This window comes from Rosa chinensis, chromosome 3 (assembly GCF_002994745.2).
Source record: "Rosa chinensis cultivar Old Blush chromosome 3, RchiOBHm-V2, whole genome shotgun sequence".
Lineage (NCBI taxonomy): Eukaryota > Viridiplantae > Streptophyta > Magnoliopsida > Rosales > Rosaceae > Rosa > Rosa chinensis.
In genome coordinates, this window is record NC_037090.1 from 32,163,804 (window position 1) to 32,168,644 (window position 4,841).

A 4,841-nucleotide genomic window follows, 5' to 3' on the forward strand; every position below is an offset into this window, starting at 1 on the left:
CCGGGGGTGTCGATGTGGGTCCTTGTGTGGGTGGGGAGCTTCATCTCCGAGCTAGAGGAACTGGCCGACCCAGTTGACGGAGTCAAACGCCAGGTCGGGGAGGAGATCGGGAGTGAATGAGTCCCTATCACCGGTTTCTACTATAGCGGTGGCTGATGTCGAAGATTCGGCCGTTTCTGTGGACTTCGCGGCGAGGGGGGATCAGGTTGGTAGCGGTGATGCCGGAGGAGACGTCGACGGGGGTGGTGCCTGGAATGGAAGGGTAGGCTATGGTGGCGTGGGAAAGGGTGGCCTGAAGGGAGAAGAGGAGAAGGAGAAGGATTGGATTGGATTCACGGTGAGAGTGCTGAGGGGAGTCGAGAGAGATAGAAAGAGAGAGTATGGGGGCAAAACTGTCATCAAATATTAGATTGGGTAAATGAGGTTAAAAAACTCTTAGTGGAGCAAGTGAGCAATTGTTAGACTAAAATTGAGTAAGTGGTCACAGCCCATTTTAATATTTGTTGTTAGTTATTGCAACACCAACAAGCAAAGAGAGAGCTAAATTTGACCCAAAAATGATGAAGAAAAGCATCAATTATTCTCGCAAATGTGACGAGAGGGTCACTATTTTAAGTTTTTAACTTATCACCCTCTCCTTCTCTTTTTCAGATTCTTTGGCGGCCCCGCGTGGTTATAGACCCATTGAGATCAAGGACAAAAAAATCTCAAGTACGTCATGACTGAATCGTGATCAGTCGCTTGTAAAACAACTCTAGAAACAAAAATTGAAATACATTGTAAATCAATATATCTTGAAAAATTACTATACTTAATAATCTCTTTGCAGTCTTACATATCCGTTAAGTCAATTCTTATGGACATATTAGACTACAAAGAGATTATCGAGTATTCAAGTCTATATCATTAATTCTTTCGCCTAACTTCTTATACATGTGCCCAAACTTTTTCCAAAATAACATTTAGTTTTAGAGCTATGTTTTATGTCATGGTTTCCAAACAGTTTGAGATTCATAGCCATTATTATCTTGAATCGATATTTTTCCATTTGGCTCACACACTTTATTAATCTGTAAACACAGCCTCGAGCATATATAAGATTTTGGAGATTGCTTCATCTTTCAAGAAATGGTTTTCCTCAATCGAAGTGGGTGGCATGGGAAAATTAGAGGCGACATTTACTCATGTAATTGGGAGTATGCCCGGGACGAGTTCCAGCTGCGGTGCGGCACTCTATCTGCACTGGTATACTTCCTTAATTACTTGTGAGTTTTTTTTTTTTTTTTTTTCAGTTGTTAATGTCAATCATTTTTAGATGCCAATATTATCAATATCACTACAGGAAAACGAGTCATTTACGACGTGCCAAAAACGCAGTAAATGAAAATTTACGATGTGCAAATCCGTGCAAAAGTGCGCCTTTATAGACCGCGTCGTAAAAAAAAAAATTTAACTTTTTTACGGCGTTCATAATGCACGCCGTAAATGACCCAAAAGCACGCCGTAGAATTTGCTTTGCTCTCCGTAAATGACTCAAAGCACACAGTAAAATTTGTTTTGCACGCTGTAAATAACCAAAAAGCACGCCGTAAATTTTGCTTTAAGGCATGCTTTGCACGCTGTAAAATTTAGTTTAAGGCATACTTTGCGCGCCGTAAATTTAATTTTTTTTTAAATAAAAAAAATCAATTCTCTATTATTCCAATATCACCCAAAAGTTTTATAAATAAGAAGAATAACAAATCTATCTAATTCTTTGCTTGTTGCAAAGAACCTTCACTTGTATAAAAGTTGAGTAGTATACAAACAAATGTTGTGAAGCAATCACAAATGACTGCTTATAGCAAAACCAATAAAAAAAATGAACCTAAAGTACATAAGGGTGGATTGCCTCAACACAGCACATTCCACTTGAAAGACATCTTGTTTCTTAAGAGACCAGCTTCACTTTGGATCTTCATGATAAATTTCAACACTTACAGATGCCTCTTGTGTCCCCATTGAAGTTGGAACTGGACAATATTGAATAAGACATTAATAAATAGATGGTCGTAAGTCTGCTAAGTTATCAACACATACATCCTAGAATGAAGATAAATTCCTAGAATTTACAGAACCAACAAGTGCTATTGGTAAGTGTCAAAAATTCTAAGTAGAGTTCATCAAAGTTTACGGATATAGCTAATGCCTAGACACCAAACAGAAACCATGTAAGCTTAAATTCTCAAATGGACTAATGAACAAGCATAGAAAACTACTTTTCATTTTCCTTAGTACAGTAACTACATTGAAAGGTGAAATAGTATACCTTCCTATCCTTCCAATGTAATCATCTATACAAGAATGCAAAGAGATGTTGCTGCACCGGGAGGCCTTTGTGGCATTGCCATGGAAGCCTCTTACCCCACTGCACAGTGAACCAGTAAAAATTGAATCAAAGCCTTCTACCATTGTAGGTATATGTTTATCATGATATGTACAAGAACTTATGTGTGTAATACTAAGAAAATAGATCACTAAGAAAGCTAGTAACTTCATGAATTACAGAAAGTGTGCCCAATGTATGAAATCAAATCACTTTATCAATAGAAAATATACATATTTGCTATCATGAAACCTTTGGGAACTATGTTAAGCAAATTAACACCACGGAAAAGAATATAGATATGGAATAGAGTTTACCATGTTTATATTGAACCTTGCTGTAGCTATAGCAATCTGTGGTGCTAAGAACACGTTAGTCTGCAATTAGAAACATCTAATTGATCAGATTTGCTTTAAAGAGCTCAAATAGTTTGGGAAAAAAAAAAACATCAATCAAGTCTCTTCTATTTCTGTAGAGAGAACAACGAAGACCATCAAAATTTCACACCTTTGCATAACAAAGTTAACAGAGCCAACAGAGGATAATATAAACCAAAAATGAAGAGTGGTAAATGTACTGAATTAAAAGGCTTATAGAAATCACCCTGCAAGTACTTTCTGGCAAGGTACAAGAAAGGTTTCTCAAAGTTGTAATTGCTCTTGGCAGAGATTTCATAGTACTGGAGATTTTTCTTCCTATGAAAGGTAACCTCCTTTGCTTTCACCTGCCTATTCTTTACATCCACCTTGTTTCCGCACAAAACAATCGGAATGTTCTCGCATACCCTGGAAGCAACAAAGAAAGCCAATTAGCTAGAAGACTATTAAGAATAAATAGGGACTGACATCAGTTGCATAAGGTAACTATCATTGACAGGTGACTTTACCTCAAAGCATGTATGGTATAGAAGACATAAAAAGGAGAACTAGATCCTCTTTTGTCCCACTTCCGTATCATTTCTCATTTTTATTAAGTAAATGTTAGAGAACATTAAATATATAACATTACATGCCTTCTGATGCAAAGCCAGTAGAGAAAAACCATTTAAGAGAATACTACAATAGAATGGCTAAGGCATTGCAATTGATAATTCCAAAAGCAGCTAAGCACAAGTATTTCAATTGATAATTCCATTCTGAAACCCTAAACAGAGCTTAAGGGGAATTTAATCGAACACCTGGTGTGCGATAAACACCCACTTCCACAAAAACAATCATTTCAAGAGAAAAAATTGCATCGATCTATCTCAAAATTCATATTGAAAAAGAAAACGATTCTAGACTGAGAGTAACAATAATTCAGACAAACTCTTAACACAAACTCTAGCTAAGCAACCAACAAAGATATCAATAGCAACATCAATGGCCTCACAGAAATTTCAAATAAGCAAATTCCGATCATGATAAAATAAGATAGAGGTGTACCTTTGAATTTGTATGGTGCTTCAGAGCTGAATCATTGATGATAAGATCTCAGTTCTTCAGGTGCAGATGAAGCTCTGAGAGAGAGAGAGAGAGAGAGAGAGAGAGCAGAAATCAATTTAATCGAAAATGAATAAGGAAATTTCAAGGTTCGAAGATGCAAAATCCAAATACAAAATCAAATTCAACAGAAAGATCAGAAAACCTAAATCAAAGCACACCTTTGGACTTTCGAATTGCTTGTGAGCTGGTTCACCGACGGCGAGAGAAACGCTCTCCGGTTGCAGATGCAGAATCCAACATGAATAAGGAGGATTAAGAGTACGAATCTGATCTCGGCGGACTCGTGATTCGAGCTCTTGCGGTAATCGGTGATGGCGGTGCGACGTTGTTGTTTGACGTGAAAATCCTGTAGAGGTACAAACTGTCCCTTTTGAGCGAGTGATTGCGCAGGCGTACCAGCACCGCGGGGTGCAGTCGTCGGGGCAGTCCCTTGACCTGACTTCTTTTTCAAGAGCTGTGGACGAGGAGAGCACCAACCTCGTCACAGGGTTCTTCTCTAGCCTTTCTGGAAAGGACTTTTGCCTTACGGATAAGGACTTTGGGTGTGATCTCTTTGCGTTCACCGTATCGATACTTAGTATTGTAGACTAAGCAGAGCAATCACTGGGAAGTTGTGAGAAAGCACGGGTTTTGCTAAAGCGTGACTTTAGCTTCGTTGGGTTGCGAGGGCATTACCCTTGCTTCGCTGGTTGTATCGGTGGCAGTAGTACTGACAGTCGGCTCGGGAGGAGACTAGGATTGGAAGCACGGTCGCCGGGTTTCAACGAGGTTGAAGGTTTGCTCCGGGGAGGCTTTGTAATCGCTGGGATTAGTTGATTTGAGAGAAGTCTTGTTTGTGTCCTTGAACCCTAGTATTTATACCTAGGTCTTTGACTGTTCCTTGCTACCGAAGGATTATGGATTGAAGTTTCCTATTCAATCTCTGCTACTTGACTCCAATAAGGTTTCGTTTTCCTTATAGATTACGGAATGGGCGAAGCTGTAACCCAAAC

At 38.9% G+C, this 4,841-nt stretch overlaps 1 long non-coding RNA gene across 1 annotated transcript; it reads right to left on the minus strand.

Moving 5' to 3' along the window:
- Nucleotides 1-1,747: 1,747 nt before the first annotated feature.
- LOC112193370 lies at nt 1,748-4,172 on the minus strand. Its single transcript, XR_002933884.2, has 6 exons — nt 4,008-4,172; nt 3,790-3,863; nt 2,969-3,150; nt 2,683-2,742; nt 2,309-2,407; nt 1,748-2,012 (listed from the first exon to the last, which is right to left on the minus strand). It is a non-coding gene; the product is annotated as an uncharacterized LOC112193370 (long non-coding RNA).
- Nucleotides 4,173-4,841: the final 669 nt, after the last annotated feature.